General features: G+C 33.2%; 1 long non-coding RNA gene across 1 annotated transcript; it reads right to left on the bottom strand.

Moving 5' to 3' along the window:
* Positions 1 to 16: 16 nt before the first annotated feature.
* LOC146995849 (uncharacterized) lies at positions 17 to 22,018 on the bottom strand. The gene is made up of 2 exons (XR_015042569.1): positions 21,806 to 22,018; positions 17 to 558 (listed from the first exon to the last, which is right to left on the bottom strand). It is a non-coding gene; the product is annotated as an uncharacterized LOC146995849 (long non-coding RNA).
* Between the last annotated feature and the right edge of the window lie 1,634 nt (positions 22,019 to 23,652).

Below are 23,652 nucleotides of genomic sequence, written 5' to 3'. Positions count from 1 at the left end.
AAAATGTTTCAAACAGTTTTTATGTTAACAAATTGTTTATTATATATAGCACCTTGAAAATATATTCACATACAGGTAGCATGTAGTTCAGTGTTTTTTTATTTGTCATTCTTTTTAAAATTTAGGCTGTCTTTAAAAAACAAATTTTTTTTTAAGGAATACAAACATTTTTTGATTGTCAGTCACAACTATTGAATAATTAGTTGATGTACTGGAAAAACAGGATATACATGCCAAAATGCTGGTATTCCATAGCAATCAATACATGACAATATATCATTGGAAAGTTTTCAAATCGTTATTAAATGACTTACACTTTTTAAGGCTTTCATGCAAAGCTTTCTGCAAATTATGTCACTAACTGATTTTTTTTTTTTTTTTTTTCCATAGGGATCTTTTCATGCAATGAACTGTATGTAGCCTGGTATTCTTTAAATACTGATGTCATGTTTTCTTTTCTGTATGCACATGAAGTGGATCAGGTATTAAAGTTCCATTCTTGGGATCAAATTTTGAAGCTTCGACTTTAAGTCACTCCTTGAAATGTAATTCATAAACCTTAAGAGAAAGATTTAAAAAAAATACTTAATTGAAATATAATAAATAATTGAAGCTTAAAAATCAGAGGGCTTATTCTGAGCATTTTCAATGCAGAATATTCATTTTTTGAATAGAATTGTAAAATATCTGCAATGATTAAAGGCTGTATTTTTTATCATTACTTTGTATATCCTGGCTTATGTAATAAAAGGTTATCACTTAAAAATTTCAGAATGAACCCTTACATGTAAATAGAATCCACACTGTTAATTAATAACTCAACCTTACTTAAATTTGAAATCTTTTTGGATGAAAGAAAGCAACTTTATTCAAACTTCATTTTTAGGAAAGGAGAATACCTACAGTTTTGGTCTTTTGGGATAATTTCCCTTGCATAATGGGACACAGTATCTGCTTGGCAGTTTAATATGGAAATGTTGCACATTAAAATTAATATATAAAAATCTGGTGTGCTGTGGACACCATACGACTTCCTTGAATTTCATTAGGCATATATTTCCCTTTCGATTAATTCAGTTCCCACTTCGTGGCAAGGCAAAAATGCAGAAAAATCTAAAAACCCAAATACAATTAAAAAAAAAATTTGCAGTTAAAATAGGAGACTCCAAAATGCAGTTTGATTTACTGAGAAAAAGACAAAAATTTAAAGTAAACTTTTGGTTCCTTTAAAGTGTAAAAAGACATAAGTTGGTGCACGAATTACCTTAACTTGTTACACTACTGAGACTTTCAGATGCAAACATATACCCGCCACATTAGTTCTAGTGAAACTTTAAATTGTTAATAATTCTACAATTATAGCATGTAGATCAACTAAAGGCATTAAAATCTTAACCGGAACATAAGAACAAAATAATTCAATCACTTTTACAGCAAAAACGCACAATTTACCAATATTGAAAAAGAAAAGGAAAAACTCACTAAACCAGGTAAGAGGATGGGACTATATATATATGTGTGTGTATGTTCAGTGCTGTCGACTGCTACAATAAAGGGAGGTGCACAATTAGATGGTACAGCAGTCCTATATACAAAATTTCAATGTTTTATGGCTATTCATTTTTGAATTATCCGAGATACATGCATATGTGTATTATGAAAAAAATTTCTTCTGAATTCACTTTAAATCTACCATACATTTCGTTTTGGAAGAAACAATCCTTTAATCTGTCCGTATGTACAGATGGCACCCAGAAAATCATTCAAATGGATTAGAGAGCAGTCAAAATGGATATATTTATTGAAATGTGATACCTGAAATTTTTCACATTTCTATTTTGAAATGAAATTGAAGTATTGTAATAGCTATACTTCGTACAAGGAAGTAAAAAAAGAGTAGCTAATATACAGTAGAATTAAGAGATGTGAAATTTTACAGATAAGCTTTGTCTGTTTGTATTATAACATCAAACTAATACAGGTCAATAAAAATATCTTTCAGAAATCCGTAATACAGGGTGTCCATAATTAAAGTTGATTTTTGTAAGCAGTCTGTAGCAAGAACTATACAGCAGAATTGCATGGAAATTGGGTAACAGAAGAATGAAATGAGGGGGAAAAACAAATGAGTTTCAAAAACCACCCGTAAGTGGCGTATTATAGTTTTACTGAGAACACATAAATAATTTATAAAACATTCTCAATATGATGTCCATCATTGTCTGCTACCATGTGGAAGCATAAAACCGCATGGTCGACTTTTGAAAGCAGCATAAACTGGGGCATGTTACGCACATGGCGTTTTATGCTTTTTTTAAGGTGTGATGGGATCACGGTAGACCATGCCTTGAGGTATCCCCATAGCCAAAAGTCGGAAGGATTCAATCCGGGGGATCTAGGAGGCCAAGCTGTAGGAAATTGATGGCTGGTGACTCTGTTGTCACCAAAATGGCGGCGGAGCACTTGCTTCACACAACGGACGATGTGTACAGGAGCAGGACCTTGCATAAACACTGTGGTTGTATCACATCACCTTGCCTGATAATGGCAGTGCATGTCAGAGGTCCTGTGGTGCTGTACTCTTCGAAAAAAACCTGACTCACAATGAAGATTGCAGTAAAGCCGCACCAAACCGTTACATGTGAAGAGTGTAATGGAATTTGTAGGAACTGATGTGTGTTTGTAGCAGCCCAAATACGGCAATTGTACCTGTTAAACGCACCTTCCATATGAAAAACAAAATATTCCATGGCCATTCATCCTGAAGCTCAACTCACGCAAGAAAACGCAACGCGAAAGTTTGTCGACTATCCAGATCAGCTGGTTAGAGCTGCTGCACTAGCGACAGTTTATAAGGATAGTAGCGGAAGGCCTTTTGAAGAATCTTATGAACTGGGGAATGAGGTTTGGTCAACAGATGCTGCAATACGCCGTATACTAGTGCTGCCAGTGGTTTGTGATCTGTCTTCCTCCACTTGTGTCGCTACATCATCCACTACCTGTGCTGCAACACACTTTCGTCCCCTTCCTGGCTGAATCCCCCAATCGGACCTTTTCGTAACCGCTTCAAAGACCGAAGCAGAGTCTCCATTTTGGTAAAACAATTTCATCAGTAAAGCACATTCCTTGAGAGTCAACTTCATCTTCCTTGACTTGGAAACGAGTATGACTTCAGTTCGCCTCTCGCATCTTTATAGGGTTGCTGTGCACACACAGGATTGCTGTGGTTACGATATTTGCATATGCCAATAGTTTACATTGCTCAACGCCATCTAGCAGTGGTTTTTGAAACTCATTGTCTCCCCCCCCCTTCGATAAAATTTCTATCGTTTCATTCTGCCATTACCCAATTTTCATGCAATTCTGCTGCATACTTTTTGCTACAGACTGCTCGCAAATTTTAAGTTTAATTATGAACACCCTGTATTTTACTTTGAAATAGATCGGGTTATGTCATATCCTAATCTACAGTGAAACACAGTGACGATAGCTAAGTCCGTTTTTCTACAATCGGCTGCTGCAACACTTCTAAGAAATAAATAATACCTAGCATAAACGAACCGATTAAAAATGTTACTAAACTAAAAAGAGAAGCGACAAAGGACTAGGGAAATCATTTAATATGCAGGTGTAATTAAAACAGGAACTAAATCAAGTTTCTCCATTATTATCACGATAATTGAAAATTGTTCGTAACAGAAGTAACGTACATGTACGAGAACATGCGTTTAAAAGTGTTGATAGAATTGGAAGAATATAAATTTCCAGTAGCAAAACAATGTATTCGTACTTCTAAAATTCATCCAACTTAAAAACTATAGAAAATCAAAATACTCTAACTCAGCGTTACCACAATGCACCAAGCTTCAGCAAAGAATCACTTCATGTGTTCCGAAATTTGTAATGACCAGAAGTCGTGATGTCACAGGAATTTTCATATCGCGCGCATTAGTGTTTGCTAAATGCAGCCCAGGATTATCTAGAATAAAATTTCTGGACTCTAGCAAAAAATGGGAACAGTTGTGACATATCCACATAGTATCTCTAGCTCGCCAATGTGGCATGAACCACTGTTGGAGCAGTCCAGCTATCGCAGGATATGGCTGTCTGGTCTATAATATATGCTGTTGAGGACATTTGCTGCTTGATAGCTAAGTTGGGATTGTAATGCTTGTCAGGACACTTCCACATCGGATAAGATATCATCTGATCCCAAAACGAAGCGTAGACTTACCGCTGAACGTCACAGATCCCCATTTCGAGGCGCTACTACTCCCCTGACTTAATACTATTGGAAATGTGCACGCCGATGATCAGGTGTTAAAGACAGAACTCATATAGCTCTGGGATTACACACTCACTTCTTGAATGCATCTTTCAATTCCATTTGAGTCTGTATAACTGCTGTTTGCTGTATAGTGGAATGGATTGCCATTGGATCTGTACTTGCCTGTGCTATCGGTTTTATGCTTGGTTCTCTTAGAACTTGAAACTTCTTTCTTCTACTGACTTCTACCATCAAAATTTATTTACCAGTCATCACAATAGTGCCATAGGGCCTTTCATGGTATATGTGCAATTGCACAGGCATTCGAAAAGAGAATGTGAATGGACGAAAAGATAATGTCAAGGAGTGACAAAGTCAAAAAAGAAATGCTTAGGATAAAATCTTGAGATTGCTAATACCGCCCTCTGTTGTCATGGAAGTAAATTTTTGCGGTACTTATTTCAGGATATAGTTCTGTGCGAATTTGGTAGTTGACGATGTGTTGGCTAGCGTCTCCCATGAACAGCCTGTAATTGTTCGAATGAATTTCTGGCAGGGAACTTTGAGAGCCAATCCATGCAGCGATTATCTTAACTTATCAACAGTTCAGTGGCAGCTGTATGGAAAAATGTAACTTTATCATTTATGAAAAGGAATTCAGCGCTCACAGCAGCTAGGAAAAGACGCACGTAAGTAACAAAACCTCTATACAGGGTGAATCTGAACAAGTGGGTAAAACTTTAGGGGGTGTAAGAAGGCAGTTATACGAGCAATATTATTCATAGAATGTATGGTCAGAACGCAAACGGCGAACCGCTAGGTGGCATTGTAAATGGTATAAAAAGATTGGTCCTCACACTTAGCGAAATTTTCTACTGGATTGCCGAGAGGATGGCTGGTTATACGAACTATGAAATGGCCGATATGCACTTCGTATACGGTGCGGAGAACGAAAATGCAAGCGAGGCACAAAGACTTTACGGGGACCGGTTTCCAATTAGACGCACTGCAAATCGGAAAACATTCGAGCGTTCGCATCCGCAGCTGTGTAAAATGGGATCAGACACGAGTCATGAAAGAAGCGCCAGGAAGCCGCAACTTGAAGAAGACATTCTATGTAGCTGTAAACGTGTCCCAAATGACGGTTTGTTAAGTGCTACAGGAGGAAGGTATGCACCCTTAACACAGAAAGTACAAGCGGAATTGTCACCAGCGGATTATCAGCCACGTGTCGATTTCGCACGTTGGTACCTCCAACAGAATGCAGAACAGCCGGATTTCGGTGCGTGTGCTCTGTTTACGGACAAGTGCACTTTTACTCCTGAGGGTGTTTTTACACACACATGTCACACATATGGGCATCTACGAACCCACACGCCCTCATTCGTTCCAGCGGCGGTTCTCCATAAATGTTTGGGCAGGGATCCTCCATGACCATGTGACTGGCCCATACTTCCTGCCGCACCGTCTGGAAGGCGATTCGTATCTACGAGAAGTGTTGCCGGAGCTGCTGCGTTCGATTCCAACACCCATCAGGTCGAGAATGTGGTTCCAGCACGAAGATGGGTGTGCACATTTCAGCTCAGATGTGCGGAACACTTTAGATGCAAAGTTCCCAGGGCGATGGATTGGTCGAGATGGACTCATAGCTTGACCACGAAGATCACCGGATCTCTCGTGTTTGGACGTTTTCCTGTGGGGCCATATGACAAGCCTAATCTGCAAGTGCCTCGTTGAAACCAAAATGGATCTAGTCGCCAGGATCGCCGTTGTTGCCGACCATATCCGGGAAATGTATGGTATCTTCGCAAATGAGCGTCAATCCCTATCCCGCGTGTGTGAAGCCTGCATGTGTGGCGGAAGATCTTTTGAGCAATTCCTATGAGCACGTTCTGTTAATAAAATGTTTTCTGAAGTATCTCCTCTCGTTCTTGTATTAATTCTTTAAATGTGACAGTAGAAAATTACCCTGTAACTTCTCACCGCTTGCGTTCCGGCCATACATTCTATGATGAATATAGGTTAGATCACCCCCTAAAGTTCTGACCGCTTGTTCAGATTCACCTTGTGTAATAGTAGTCACCATTGATAAAACTTTATTGCAAAGTAAGGAGCTACTTGAGGCCAGTAAGCATTATACTTCTACAAATGAGAACTTTGTCACTTCCATACTGATAGTTTTAAAATATTTTGGAAGAATGATTATGTGTTCCCCAAATGTTTGGAGGCTCGGAATCATTAGGGAGAATAAATCATTTCTTGTCCGTAAAGAAAAGTCGATCCAAATGTTGAGCTCCGAATTCTTGTATTCCCGATACCACAGAAAATACCTCTGTGGTGGGTAGGTCATAGTGGAACGCATGGTACTAGTCGCATAGAGAAGAAACTAGCACATAATCTGAGGTCTCCTGCTCACGGTAAAACACGACGTCTAATATCCGATAGTATGTTGCATATCTCCTACAGTTTCACTTGCTGTCTTCATTTGTAGGACAATATTCCGGTCTTTCCTCGCCATGATTGCTTATGGACGACTACTACACTGACTACCAATAAGTATTTGGACACCTATGCAAATGACAATATCTGCGGTCCTAAGGTACGTCACGGACTCAGCCGGTATATATCGTGTAGAAAATTGCATCGGGTTTAATCGCATGCAAGATGCCTCGCAGTTCGGAGCTCTCTGATTTCGAGAAAGGTATAATTATCGGTTATCAAAAACCAATGGCTCTCATCCGCGAGGAGTTTCAACAGGCATCCGGGAGTATTGTTTCAATGAATACCATAAGTAAGGAAGCACATCTGCTTGGTTTTCATGGTCGTGCTGCTGCCCATAAGCCTTTGATCACAAAGTCCAACCGCGCTGCTTGGTTAATGTGGTGCAAAGCACATCGAAATTGGACCGTAGATCAGTGGAAACGGGTTCTTTGGAGTGACGAATCAAGGTTACCGTTCGGATAGCAGGGTCTGGGTCTGGCGTCTACCTGGAGAACGTCTCCTGTCAGAATGCTTTGTGCCAACAGTCAAGTTCGGTGGAGGTGGAATTATGGTCTGGGGATGTTTCTCCTGGTATGGGCTGGGACCCTTGGTCCCCAGTCATAGTAAGCTCAACTCCGATGCCTACTGCACTATTTTGGATGACAATGTGCTTCCTACGTTGCGGCAGTTTTGCGGGTTGGACCCCTGTTACTTTACGACAATGCCAGTTGTCATGTTTCGGCATTAATTAAGGCTTGGTATGTTGCCAATGCAGTTAATCGAATGGACTGGCCTGTCCAGAGTCCAGACCTGAACCCTATCGAGAACCTCTGGGACGAGTTGCAGCGCCGAATTCAGGGGTGCACTACCCGTGCAAAATCGGTGAAGGAACTTCTATGTCTTCTCCAAGCCGAGTGGAAGAAAATACCACTAGCTGTCATACAAAGACTTGTGGAAAGTATGCCCCGGAGGGTCCACGCTGTAATTACCTCTCGTGGAGGCTCTACCAACTATTGATTTTGAATAAAGTTAGTTTTTCTTTTCTATCACAGGTGTCCAAATACTTATTGGTAGTCAGTGTATTAAATCTCTGGAGAGATATTTCTATTGTTTTAACTGCCGCTCAAGTTCGTAACACCGTATTGTGGGCCATTCCGAACTCCTTAGCCATACTAGTCACATTTCAACTATTTTTTAGCTTCGACCTTGGGTAAAGTCTCTTTAGATGACGGGATTGTCTGTTGAATATATCACATTGCGAAAGAAAGTTGACTTCTTACAGTGTGCAGTAACTTTCACAGAAATGCTAAAAGTATACCACGTTTGTGTTTTATACCTTTTGATACTCCCTTTTTACGATGTGCTTCGTATATGCGTATGTCCTAGCATACCGGCCTCTGAACATTCTTTTGATTTGTCTCTCAATCAATTCTGCCTGTTCCTTCTGCTGTGATATTGATTTTCAAACTTTATCTTTAATTTTTGCATTAACAAAACTGTAGTTACTTACAGTTTCTATACAAAGTAAAAAAAAAAAAAAGAAATGCCTAAAAAAATGAACATTTTTAAATATAATTGTTAACTAACAGTATTCAAGACAGGTACTCAGTATAGTATTCCGGAAAATGAACTCCATTTCTGTCTCTAGAAATGAGAATGCACAACGGAAATGCTTTGAAAAGTAATACTGCTCCAAACATTTCTTTTAAAGTTTCTTTCAGGCAATAAAGTGACTCATCTTGTTAATTTTTTCCATCAGTGAAACATCGTAAGAAACATGAAGCTCGAAACTAAGCATTTGTTCCTTCTTTTAGCAGCGATTTCTGTTGCGCCTAACATCTATCTAATTTTACTTTTTGCTGTCGGAAAATCTGCTGTGGCATTTCTATGCCTTTTGTTTCATTTTGCTTATGATTCTATGGTCTCCCCCCCCCAAATTTAAGGCTCAAAAGCATGCTGAACGTAAAAAATTCGTTAATTTGGATAAAAATGGATTTTTGGTAAGTCAGAAGGGCTACTAATTTCGTTGTGGCATCTTGCGTTGGTTCACTGTAAAAGTCTGAATCCTTTACAAACTGTTCACACAAATATTAGAGCTCTGAATTATATTTAAAAAAAAATAAAGAAAGAAGAATCTGCATGAATGTATGTATGGTTCTCGCTTTGTGAAAAAACAACAGCACCTAGAGGCATCAAATATTGAATAACTCGAATATGGGCATCTGGAAGCCCAAATTTGGAATTTGTTTTGTGTTGGAGCCCTATGGAAGGTCGTCAGGAAAGGTAAATAAAAAATAAATAAGTAATAATTCATTAAAACTGCATAAAATATAAAGAGATAAAAATTAATTTAGAAAATCAAATTAAGGGCAAATAGTTAAGTATAAATAAAAATACCATAGATTACCTTATTAAGAGCTGCAGCTTGAATTCTGATTTCACTAAGAAACTGATATGTGCTGGAACTATGCTTCGCTGGCTCTGCATTTTTGTTTCAAATTTATGTATGTATCTAAATTTTGAAATTATTTTGCTTATATTCGTTTAAAAATTATTAATTTTTAAGTATTATGAGGTAGAATAGAATCTAAAGAGAATTAAAATATTTAAATTTTAAAAAAATCTTTATGTTTCCATCTTCTTAATCAAGAATCTTCTGTACCCAACAGTGGGTCGCGACCTACCAAGAACCGCTCAATCTATTTTTCTTCCTCTGTCAATCCCAAGAAAGATAAACCAACTTCATAAATAGAAACAAATATCGACCTTCAAGGCATTGCTTTTCCGACGTTTAGTAATTACTATGCGCTGCTTCTATAATACTTCATTTGACCTCAGGACAAAGTTTCTAATTTTAGGGTCCAAATACGGTCCACTGACATCATTTCATGTGAACATTTTAAATCGTTTACATTCATTTTTTTATGCTCTGGAATGAATTGTCCTACTTTCTCCTCTACCCGCTGGGATATGGAAGGCCCTGGAGGTATTACCGAAATCTGATTTCGATTTCATCTGCCATCCTTGTTTTCCCTTGATTTGCAGTATGCATCTTGTTAAATTTTATTCTTGGTTTGGTCTAAGGCAAAATCAAATATGCTTGAGGAACAAACATGCTTCAAAAACAGATAATCAAACAGGCTTCAAAAAACAGATCCGTAAGGTATAACATGCATCAAGACTAAACTCAGCCAGATAACACTAAACATAGGTGTCGAAACTGCCTAATCATTGTTTGCATTATGAAGTTTTAATATAAATTGTTTATCATGCGATACAGTTTGTATCCATGTCCTTAGTGTCATCCCCGATACTATGACCCCAAAAGGCTTTGAAAATTTGAAAAATAAATAACTCATTAAATTAAAAAAATGCATTCTAAACATAATGCAGTGAAATATACTGTGCCATAATATATTGAAATACAATAACCCAAATAGCTTCAGGATTGCCTTCTTATCGCTATCCTTCCATAAACATTGAAGTATAATAATACTTCGATGTTTTATTGCTTATGAAGTGCTTTCATAAAAAGGTATGATTTTTATTAATCCTCCATCCCTTAATATTATGGATGACACTATTCAATAAAGGTTTTTTTTACTGCTTTCTTGTAGGCTGGTCTGCGTAGAAGGGGACTGCATATCTTCATGCCTATGCGTTTGACGAACTTGCATTATGTAATAAATTTTTGTTTTTAGTATCCATGACAAAAAAAATCATAAATCCGTGGCCAACGAAAAAATGAGCATTAAATTAGTGAGACGACAGTTTTCTATTTTGTCTGTATAAAATTTACCCATTTTACGATCATGAAGGTTTTTTGGAGATAACTTTTGAAGGTACATTTTCGCCTCTTTGGAATTTTCAACTCATACCCACAAAGAGACAGTTCCAATTCGGACAGCTTCTGCGTAAGTACACAGGAACCGGCTTCAGATGTTCAAAATTATAATTAATGAAATGTAGTTCATTAAGAACTAGTTTCTTTTAAGTATCACTATCATTCATAGCGATATACTTACAGAACTCTGAACTATTAATTGTAAACGTTGTTGCATTTATTTAATCATATATAATCCACATAGACACATCGAATATAAACCACAGAATAAGATAGTGTTGATAGTAGCTATAACATGGGGGTTGGGGGCCACAGGGATCCGAGAGATCCCAGAGGGCGGAGCCTCCTGAGGCGCAGAGGAAGGAGGGAATTTACGGAGTAGCACGCGAGCATGGACCTTATAAGAGATAGACTAACCCAGTTGGCGGGGCGCGCGTCACCGACATGTCGGCAAGAAAGAGTAGGGACGATCTGGTTTACTTTAACACTGAAACCTATGGCGTTTGTATCACATAACTCTTTTTAGTTATTAAATGTGATACGTTGTATAGCGATGAGATTATGAAAGCCACAGTTTTTTCCAAATAGGATTTAATATATTTCATTAAAGCACTTTCTACTGCATTTCGCGCATTTTTTTCCCGCGTAATTCGTTTACAAACATCTTTACTTTGGTAAAACGGTAAAAACTCTAAGCACAAAATTTACGAACTTAATTTTGTGTACGAATAACGCAAAATTAAATAAGATTGATAGTACATGAAGCTTTGGAACAAATAAAGCAAAATTAAACAAGATCTGATATATATGTTTTTAAATTTTATGAGCATTTCCAGGCAGTGGTTTATAAAATTATTATAATATTACAAGACGATGATTTATTTGATCATGTGATTGTTAATTATTAACATCATATGATGATTATTTATTTTAATAATTCATAAAATTCGGAGCATAAACTTATCTCAGTGTAATGAAAATAAATAAATAAATAAAATGTGGAAGCACTCATATTTTATGTTACGCTCAAAGGAACGTTTTTTAACGCTTTGTGTGTTACCTCTATTTATTGAATATCATGTTCTTCGCACGTAAACAACACAAAATTCAATTCAACAGCAGTATCAGAAAATATATGAAAACAGCATATCTTTAGAATTTCCGCGCTGGAGATAAAAATGTTATTTTCCGCACAGTGTTGCCATTGCTCGCTTTGAACTCGTTGAGTTGCTTAATCAACAATCATTAAAGGTTTACAAAATATGAAATGGATTAAAACAAATTCGAAATTCGGCTGTTCGGGTGGAGGATTACGTTGTTCAAAATTTGATGGCTCTAAATACCGTCGTTTTTTCACAATGTGAGAAACATGCATGTATTCATGCAGATTATTTATTATTAAATTTCTTTAAATATAATACAAGGCGATAATATTTGGTGGCAACAATTTGAAAAGTGAAACGGACGTTTATAACGAAACAGAGCAAAATGCCGTTTCGAAACTAATAGCCTTTCTCGACTACCACCCCTTTGGGCTAATAAATTAAATTCACAGTAAATAAAAAAAAATCTTATGCAGAATTAGATTTAAATTTTAAAAAAAATAATCACTATAAAATGTTAGCACAATCAATTATTACAGTTTACAATTTTGACATTAGAATAAATGTATAAAAATTATTAAGGTTTAAAAGTGTTTATCACTATGATGTATTGTGGAATATAATTTAAATAAGACTCCTTTATATAAAATATGCTATAATATTGGCCTATAATCTTAAAAAAGCAGCACAACTTAAAATTTTAAACAAAAACTTTAAAAAATTCATTTTTAGGTATTTTAGTATTTTTTACATATTTACAGCAATAAAAAGCATAAAAATTATAAGAGAAAATTCTTTGTTTGAAAATTCTATTAGTTCAAATTTAAAATATTTTCTAAAAGAAGTAGATACAAATTTCCTTACAGCATAGGAAAAGCTAAAAAAATAGCCAGGCCTGGAAGCATGCAACAGCTTTATACTAATTATTTGGAACGTTAATTATGCTTGATAAATATGCTAAATTTTTAAACATCTATCTCAGTTTCAAAAATAAAAATATCTAAAAATTCTTATTTGTGAAATGAGGCGCTACAACCAACTTTTTCTTGACAATTATACCAACTGCAATAGCCAACCATTGTAAGTTTCTGCAAGTCGTCCCTACTCCTCCGGATGTGATCAAGGTGACAGCCGGGAATGCGTCAGAAGAGGGAGAAAAGCCATTTGGGTTAGTCTATTTCTTATAAGGTCCATGCACGCGAGTGTTGCACGTCATCAACAACGTGGCTCAAGTACGGACGCGCTGCTTCTTGTTCGTGACGTCATCATGCATTGTCCATGGACCTTATAAGAGATAGACTAACTCAGTGGGCGGGGCGCGCGTCACCGACATGTCGGCAAGAAAGAGTAGGGACGATCTGGTTTACTTTAACACTGAAACCTACGGCGTTTGTATCACATAACTCTTTTTAATTATTAAATGTGATACGTTATATAGTGATGAGATTATGAAAGCCACAGTTTTTTCCAAATAGGTTTTAATATAGCTCATTAAAGCACTTTTTACTGCATTTCGCGCATTTTTTTCACGCGTAATTCTTGTACAAACGGCTTTACTTTGGTAAAACGGTAAAAACTCTAAGCACAAAATTTATAAACTTAATTTTGCGTAAAAATAAATTAAAATTAAATAAGATTGATAGTACGCGATGCTTTGAAATAAATAAGGTAAAATTAAACAAGATCTCTGGTAATTTTTTTTAATTTAATGAACATTTTCAGGCAGTAATTTTCCAACCTATAATAACATTACAAAACGATCATATTTATTTGATTGTATGACCATTAAATTATTAACAGTAAAGTGGATTAGTTATTTTAATAATTCATAAAATTCGGAGCATAAAATTTTCTGAGCGTAATGAAGGAAAAAAAAAAAAAAGATAAAATAAAATCTAGAAGCACTCAGATTTTATATTACGCGAAAAAGGAACCTTTTTTTAAGGTTTTGTGTGGTACCTATATTTATTGAATATCATGTTCTTCGTCCGTAAACCACATACATTTTAAAACAGCATATCTCTAGAATTTCCGCACTGGAGATAAAACTGTTATTTTCCGTACAGTGCTCGCTCTGAACTCGTTGAGTTTGTTAATCAAAAATTCCTTAAAGTTTTACAAAATATGAAAAAGATTAAAATAAATTCGATATTCGGCCGTCCAGATGCCCATGTTGGGGCGGAGGATTACATTATTCAAAATTTGATGGCTCTAAATACCGTCGTTTTTGTCACAGTGCGCGAAACATACATGTATTCATGCAGATTCTTCATTATTTAATTTCTTTACATATAATACAGGGCGATAATATTTGGTAACAACAATTTGCAAGGAGACACGGACATTTATAGTAAAAGAGCGCAAAATGCCGCTTCGAAACTAACAGCCTTTCTAGGCTACCGCCCCTTTGGGCTAATAAATTAAATTAACAGTAAATAAAAAAAAAAAAAAAAAAAAATCTTACGCTGAACTAAAAATAAATTTTAAAAAATAATCATTATAAAATGCAAGCAAAATTAATTATTACGGTTAAATGCAATTTTAATATTAGAATTAAATGTATAAAAATTTTTAAGGAGTCAAAAGTGTTTATCACTATGATGTATTATGAAATATAATTGAAATAAAATTCCTTTATAGAAATTGTGCTATAATACTCAACTATAATTTTAAAAAAGTAGCACAGTTGAGAATTTTAAACAAACCTTTCAAAAATTCGTTTTTAAATATTTTAGTATTTTTCACTTATTTACACCAATAAAAAGCATAAAAATTGCAAGAGAAAATTGCTTGTTAGAAATTTTCTATTAGTTCAGATTTAAAATATTATTTTCTAAAAGAAGTAGTTATAAATTTCCTTACAGCATAGGAAAAGCTAAAAAAATATCCAGTCCTGAAAGCATGCAATAGCTTTATAATTATTTGGAACGTTAATTATGCTTGATAAATTATCTAAATTTTTAAAAATCAATCGCAGTTTCAAAAGTAAAAATATGTAGAAATTCTAATTTGTGAAATGAGGCGCTACAGACAGTTTTTTCTTGACAATTATACACGCTGCAATAGGCAACCAATGTTAAATTTCTGCATGTCGTCCCTACTTCTCCGGATGTGATCAAGGTGACAGCCGGGAATGCGTCAGACGAGGGAGAAAACCCGTTTGGGTTAGTCTATTTCTTATAAGGTCCATGGCATTGTCACCTCGGAATATCTGGCTATTGCTGCGTCAGCCTCATGTTTCATCCTGTTTGTGTTGTAATCCGGTTTCATGTCCGCGCTTATCGATTGACGTAGAACTCCCTGCTGCTCTGTTGTCATACTAAATCCGCAACCTGATTGCAGCATGTTAGAATTTCTAGAACATTCTATTTAGTTCAGCAATCACCGCTAGAGGGCAGTAGTCTCACCCATAGCGCTTTCTGATTGGTACTCGTGTATCCTGACGAATTATTAACCATTATTTTTAACTGATTATACTATTTGACTTAATATTGTAGTATTTAATGTAAAACGTTCATGTATTTACATGTAAATTTTATGTATTTGTGGCATGCGAAACGTGGACGATAACACAAAGCCGTGCTTTTATCTCTTGAATCCTATTATTTGATAGTATCTATCCTCTTTCCTCATCTGACTTTGTGCAGCGGAAACCAGCATGAGACTGATGGATAGCACATAGGCAATTCTGTTCCAACTTGCTCAGACCTTTGTACATCCTCGATAATGAATGAATTCATAACTTTAAATTTATTTTGTTTCTATTTTAGTTTAAGATATTTTAAATTTTTCATTTCTTTATCTTACAAACATAATTTACGTAATATTTTTTTTTTTTTTTCCTTCTCGCCGTTAAATTAAATGTACTAATTTTCACACCATATTTTTAATATACAAACATAAGATTTTCTTTTTTTCCCACATTTTGAAGTTTTACATTCCCCTACGTTTAACTTGCAAAAGTAATAGATTTTATAAAAGTAATATGTTTTCACAATTTTCTCTCTTTTTATTTTAAAAAAGATTTTTTTCCCTTCAGTTTAATCTTTTCTTTCCGTGTTTTACATTTTTCACTTTATTTGTTTTACAATAGCTGTACTTATTTTCATACGATTTTTTCTTTCTTTTTTACGAACTCGGTCTTTTTTCCTATATTTTACTTCAAGAAGTAATTTTTCATTTATATAAAAGTATTTTTTTTTTAATTCTTTGAAGAATTTTCTTCTCTCATTTCTTTTTTTCTTTCTTTTATTTAGAAGGTTTAAATAAAAGAGGTTCAGGTTTAACCTCTTTTATTAGGTTTTTCTTAATCTTAAGGTTTTTCTTAATATTTTAATACTTATTGATGTTACACCTCCATTTCTCGAAGCGTAAAGTTACATATATATTTCTCTGTCTATGAAATTAAATCTGGAGCTTACACGCATATAATTTCCCTCTACAAGTTTTCATGGATAATATTTTCTGTAAATTTAAACCAATAAGTACGATGTTCCTTCCATATAGCTTACTTAGCATATTATACTTCTTATTATTTTTTACGCTACTAATACTTAAGATATACAAAACTTTCTCTTCTAATGTATTATACTAACTTTTTGAAACATTATACAAAACGTCGCGGATTCTCTTTTCCACATCTCATTTTTGTTCAAAGAATTCATGAAACGTGTCAAACAAATGTAAATTTTAAACTTTCTATTTTCCATTTAGACATTTTGCCTTACAGTTAACCTTTATCAGGTTTTTAAAACATATCCCTGTTAATATTTCTGATTCTTTTTTTTTTTCCTAAAAATAAATACAGACTTTTTAAGACGGATTTTTTAAAGATCTACTGACTTTGAATTAAACCTTCTAATTCAGAAATAATAAATTTTCACAACATAAAATATACTTGAACTAATATATGGACATCTCTAGCCAGTTTAGTTCAAATACATACGAACAATACGAAATTTCTTATCATTGTCTACCCCAGTTTAATACGTACCAACAGCATTTTATTTCATATTATTTTACACTATAGATATTTACATGAATATATTCAGAACACTCCTTTTTATTGAGTAGGAGGTTTCAGATATGTTACTAGCACAGATTGACTCTTTGAAATATTTTACAAAAATATCTTGTATTTTCTTCTATACATTGTATGTAAATCACCGAACATATGTTAAATTTTGATTTCTATTATATAAAAACTTCACCCGGATTCTAAATGTGATCTCACCATTTACCGTAGACCTTCACAAACACTGCTATATTTAAACTTAACACAGATATTATTTTATAACAAACTACAGAATTTTTAACTACAGAGAAAAATATCCACATTGTAATGTAATATTTTAAATTCACTATAGAACCATATTTGTGTAAAAAATCTAAAAAGAAAGGATGTCTGGACATGGAATTAATGTTCAATCACAGGAGTGAAACTTTGTCATCTTTTTCCCAACTTAGAATATAAAAATTTCTCAGAACTTTTAATACATATCTTTCAAAAAGTATGATCATTATTTTTACAAGTCTAGAAGCTTTTTAATATATTCCTTCTAACTTAAGATATGCATATCAAATTGACAAACACTGAACTCTTACAGCTTTTTGAGAAGGATTTTAAAGTTATGAGATATAGCAAATAAAATCCTGTGCAACAGGAAATATTGACATGAATTCCAAATAATAATCCAACTTAACTTTAATATATTCAATTTAACTGAAGATACGCATTTCAAACTGACATTACTTTACTTTACTTAGAGTTCTTACAGATCTTTGAGTACATCTAATAATTAATTTTTCACAGATATCAAAAACATTTTACATAAATACCATACAAGACATATAAGATTGACATGAACTCCATAACATGGGTACAACATTGATAACTTTTAATCCATTTTAGTATGAATTAATTTTAAAAAGAAAAATTCAAATGCAAGTATTCAAACAGAAATGCTTCACAAATTTACATATTAAGCAAACATTCAAGAGAATACCTATATATCTAGAGGTATTATTTACACTAGTTGGTAATGTATTTTATTAGAACAGCCTCAGACGTATAGGAGAGGTATGCAATATCCATGAAAAAACTTCCTACCAAGCTAAAGAGCAATAGTGAAATATAACATATAAGAAGTGAAAAAAATGTCTGACTATGGAAAACATGAACAAGGAATGAATATTTTTTCTGAAAATGTCCCGAATGGGATAAGTCAGTTGTAAGAACCCTAACCAGTTTCTGGAATAGGGCCTGAAAAATAATGAAGTATTTTTAATCTTATTTTTGTCTATAATACATTTATTTATACTAAAATATTCTGTTTGAAGACTATATTCTACACTTAGAAGAAATTTGATAAATCAGAATGATTTCGTTTTATGAAGATTCAGGTTCAGAAATATTACAACTCAAAAGCAAAAAGGTTAGAGCGAGAATGAAGTATACCGTAACCAATAAAAAATGTTTTTCCTCCTAAAAAAATTAAAGTGAAACTTTTTCCACCCAAAAAAATCTAAATGAATTTTTTTCGACTTTTCAAAATCAAAGTGGAGATTTTTCTTCCTAAAAAAATTAAAGTGAAACTTTTTCGACTTTTCAAAATCAAAGTGTAAATTTTTCTCCTTACATTTTGAATTTAACATGGGTTTTCTCATAGACAAAATAAAAGTGGAGATTTTTCTCCCTAAAAAAATTAAAGTGAAATTTTTTCGACCTAAAAAAATCTAAATGAATTTTTTTCGACTTTTCAAAATCAAAGTATATATTTTCCCCCTAGCATTTTGAAATTAACATGGGTTTTTCCATAGACAATATAAAAGTGGAGGTTTTTCTTCCTAAAAAATTTAAAGTGAAACTTGTTCGACTTAAAAAATCTAAACGAATTTTTTTTTCACGTTTTTAAACTCAAAGTGTAATTTTTCTAACTACATTTTGAAATTAACATAGGTTTTTCCCATAGATGAAATAACAGTGGAGATTTTTCGTTTTAAAATATTAAAGTGAAAATTTTTCAAACTCAAAAAAGCGAATTGTTTCTTTTGAGCACTAACGGAAACTGCAGTTAACATTTTTCGTCTTAAAAAAAAAAAAAAAAAAAAAAAAAAAAAAATTGAGATATTATCATCAAGGTGTTTTACTCAGATATATTTTTCTGCTTTTCATGCCATTGCATTTCCAATGAAATTTGATTCATTGCCAGATAGTTAAATGCTTGTTAGTATCTTCATTTTGAATCCTCTGATTCCCCCCCCCCCTGCATTCCAAGTAAATTTTGTGCATAAAGTTTTCAGTTTCGATAGAAGTTATTTGCGGATGACTATGATGTTATCGTGTTTCCATAAACCTTTTGAAAACGTTGAGTATTACCAATTTTTAACGTTACGACCACTGCAAATCATTGAATTTTCAAATATTTTCTTATTTACCTTTTACATTGCCTTGTAAAGATTTGGGAATAAATTTTTATTAAATAGTTATATTGTTTGATTTAATAACGTTTTTCATGTTTGGAAGATTTAACTTCAATAACACTACCACGCTGAATCAGACAATTAAGAAATGAAATGGAATTTTTTATCTTAGTATACTATGGGAATAGAGACTGTTAACCCAGCTCATACAGAATATTTTCTTACCAAGAAGTTACCAAGAATCACTGACCTGCACTATCACAGATTTTTCTCATGAAGTCTATTTCTTTCTTAAAAGAAGTTTATATACGAATTTCATTAGAAACATGTCTAAGAAAATATCTGACATTCATGAGAAACATCAGCACCTTGATTTAAATTACTAGGAAACTAAGAATCATTGTTTTGTAAATATGTTTCTCTTTGACTCAGAAGTTTCTTCTTTATCATATTCTAAATGAACAACTAACCGTACATAAGTAATATATTATATTGATGAACCAGTGTTATATTTTTACTTATTGTATTACATATTGCCTATGAGAAGAAAGTCATGTTTTCCCCTAAATGCTCATTTTTCAAGTAGAATTTTACTAACACACACATGTGTTTATTGCACTTTTTGATAAAATCTGAAAGGCTGAAATGAGTGTTTCATTACCAAATTTGTACTTTCCGACTTCATTCTACTGAAACGGAAACATTCATAAGTTATTGCGAAGGAAAATTTGTACATGTTGTACTTTTTGATTAATTTTCATACCACTTGATTATCTTTGAAAATTTGTTTCCTAGTCCAGTGCTAATATATTGCTAATTTTCGCTTTTTTCAGTGCCTTTCTTATGTGACAAAAACTCAGCTTAAAATTTTTCTTACTTAACACCTTGCATTGCATTGCTGAACCGGGATCACACTTTCATTTTTATTACATATCATGCGAATGTTATAAAAAAGGCACATTTTTTCCTTCTGTTAGCACAATTTGAACGAGCATTTTACTATTACAGAGACTTCTTTAGTAAACTCTCAACGTTAAACTGAACGTTTCATTACTAATTTTGAAGATTCTGGATATATCCTATTTAAACGTTCATAACTGGTTAGCAAAATAGTTTATACATGTACTCCGTTGTACTCTTGGTTAATTTTAAATTGTTTTTCATCTATAACACTTGATTTCTAATGAAGTATCGAAATGATTATTAAGTATCTGCTTTTTGAAAAGAATTTCGTAGACACATGTGTTCAATACAGAAAAATTTTCTAACTTATTAATATTGTTGCCAAAATAGAATGCAAAATTTCCCTAAAAATGTATACATTTATTTCTTTAAGAACACGTACAGAATACCCACATTTAATAATTTAATGAGTATTTTCCTATATTTTCCGAATTTTTAAATAATGTCATGTTCCATAAAATTTATGAATTTATGATGTCGTTGCCTTTTTGCAAACGCTTTGAGAGATTCGGTACTCTTTTAAACACTTCGAAACTGTTTTCTCTTTGCTATTGGAAACCATTTTATCTTTGCTGTTGATATATGCCATTGAATTCTCGGTACTTTTTCTCTTGGTTTATCTTCAGCTTTGAGTTATTTAAATACTTAAAAATATATTTGTATATCATTTATGTTGACACTTGTGATCCTGGATGTGTTTTTGGAAAATGTATTTATTTTATTCACGTGAATGAAACTGATATTTTCTTAAAATTTTATTATTTAGAGTATTACTCAATTATGACAGAATGTCGGATTTGTTTCCAGTATTCAACATTCATATGAACTTCAGTATTCTAAATCTCTCATGTAACTTTAATTTTTCCTATCAATAATAAGAAAACGAATGGAATAAATGCAGGTTATGCAGACATAAAGTAAAAATCTGGAAGTAAAAGAAATTCTTCAGATCTAGGCAATTCAGTAGAATGTGCAAATATTCATCCTATTCGAAGCTTATTTTTGGAATTACACAACATTAAAAATGTAAATTTACTGAAAAGATAGGTAATGAAGATCAAGTACTCTGCAAAATCTGGACGGTAATTATACAAAACTAGTTACATGGAAGATTTCCATAAAGTAGTTCCAGCGAAGAAAACATGCCAGCAATCTTCTGAAACTCTAAGTGGGCATTTGGTCTTCGCTCTTACGTAGAATCTACAATTCTACTTCACTTTCGTTAAGCACACGAAAAGAACTAAAATTTTTTCACTTCTGATTGTTGAAAGCACAGAGAGAACTAAAAGTTTTTGATTATTTAATTATCTGTTTCAGATTGTTATTGATTACGCTTATTTTTGAAAATAACACTTGTAAAGGTAAACATTGATCAGCTGAGTGCGTCCACGCCACACACTTTTTTTTTTTTCCCTCTTAATTTCTTTTCGCCATTTCTGCAGCTTCGTCTTTCTGAATCATATTAACTAAAAGGCTCATGTCACTGCTAATGTTTCAAAAAATAGCCGAAGTAACAATAAATAATAACTAATGTAAACAATAACTAAAGTAAGCAATTCCTGCCTTAAAGTTCATTCATCTCATATTATTTTTAAACTAATATCAAAACATTTCAATGATAATCATAAAAATATATTATAATAATGAGGCTCATAATACCCTATTGATTGTATTATTGGAATTTATAAAATTCACAGTTTTAAATATATGAAAATAACATCTTACCTGCTTTCCAAAATAAAAGCGTTAAAACTTTGGATTCCATTTTGAATTGCTATATACTATATATCATTGCCACCCTCAATTTTAAAACAAAGAATAATTTAAACATTTTGATATTTTCCAGTGTTTTCAAATGCTGAGTTAGAACTTTTGTGTGTTAAAAGTTCATATAAACTTTGTGAATAAACATGCTAGACGAGCAAAAATATTAACCAAAAATTTTGAACCTTCTGTACAATTTCAAGCAGTAACAGTTTTTATAGGTGAAGGTATCTGGAGCAAATCCGGATTTCTTTATCAATTTACATCTCAAATGTAAATAGTATAGCGAATAAAAAGGAAGTAGGGCAATACTTAATATTGTAAATGCAAACATTGATCGCTATGTACGCCCACGCCACACACATTTTTTTCTCTTAACATTCTCTAATATAAGGCAGAAGTCCTTAAGCTTTACTTAAAGATTCTACCTGAAAATATGGTAATTGTTTGCTGTGTCGAAATTTGAAACTTATTCATGACCTAAAAAATTACAAGGGATTGACTGAATTATTGTACAATTATTGTACAACTGGATTATTGCATTAATGAATACAATATTGTTTTTACTTTTAATTTAGTTACGAATATACGAATAGTTTAAATAAATGTGAAAAGAAAATGTCTAAAAACACTTTTATTGATAATAAGTTATTCTTAATATTATCAAATTTCCAGCTGAGATAAAAGAATTATGAAATTATATAACTTTATGAGGGCAGATGTTTTGCAAAAGATAAATATGCACTCAAAAGATAAGAAAATGCAAGGACATCACCAAAACACACCTTCTTTTGAAATGCGATTATCGTTTTACAGGTTGTATGAATCATATCCATGTCAATTAATGTCATGAACTTAGGAGATTTTGTAGTCTTCATCGATCATACTTCGATTTCCTTTTATATTATTTGAGTTTCCGTTTTATCGCATATGACTCTAGAAATATGCTCAATTGCTTTCTAATAATTTCAGTTTTCAATATCGATCAAAGATATGTTAATAGACCCATGGAGACCCATCGTACCCATGGAGCTAATAATTCATATTCGATAGATGTTTCTACATCCGCTAAAATGCAAAGCAATAAATAATGCAAATAAATGAAATGCAAAGCAGTTTCATTTATTTTCAATAAATGAATAATATTTCAATAAATGAAGTCCAAATAAATGAAATGCAAAGTAGTTTCATTTATTTGGACTGCACTGTTCTTGAATGGCATACTTTGTATTACACTTCTGGTAGCGCAGTAACTTCATGCGGTGTATATGTTACGGTGAAACACCGAAATCTGGAGAATGTCGACTTTCACCGGTGAATGTCAACATTCACATAGTCTCTCGTTGTATGTCCGAAATATTTTCGAAATACTCTTATTTCTGACTTACACCGGTCAATGTCGACATTCAACATGTACTAATGGTGAATGTTGAACATATAACAATATTATATTTTCTTCTCCGTCATTCAGTCGCGAATAAACGCACTTGAGACTCGAAATAAGAACATAATAACCTAAAACACACAATACATTCAAAATGAGAAAGGAAAATAATAGAAGTTAAAAACTTACTTAATTATACAGTACGTTCTAAATGAGAAAATAAAATAACAGTCATAAAAAACTAACTAAATTATGTGATTCAAATCTTATTTATTGCAACAACTTAAACTATTATGCACTTTATGACCTCTCTTTTCGACTTACACCAGAGCATATCTGTGATTGTCGACATACACCGGTGAGGGTCCGAATATGCGAGTACAAGAATGTAGTGCAATATTCGATCTTTCACCAACATATTTGG

This window comes from Stegodyphus dumicola, chromosome 8, assembly GCF_044657685.1.
Source record: "Stegodyphus dumicola isolate Sdum_Otavi_A_Nest chromosome 8, ASM4465768v1".
Taxonomy (NCBI): Eukaryota; Metazoa; Arthropoda; class Arachnida; order Araneae; family Eresidae; genus Stegodyphus; species Stegodyphus dumicola.
The sequence above is the reverse complement of the archived record's forward strand: the minus strand, read 5'-3'. Positions and strand labels throughout refer to the sequence as shown.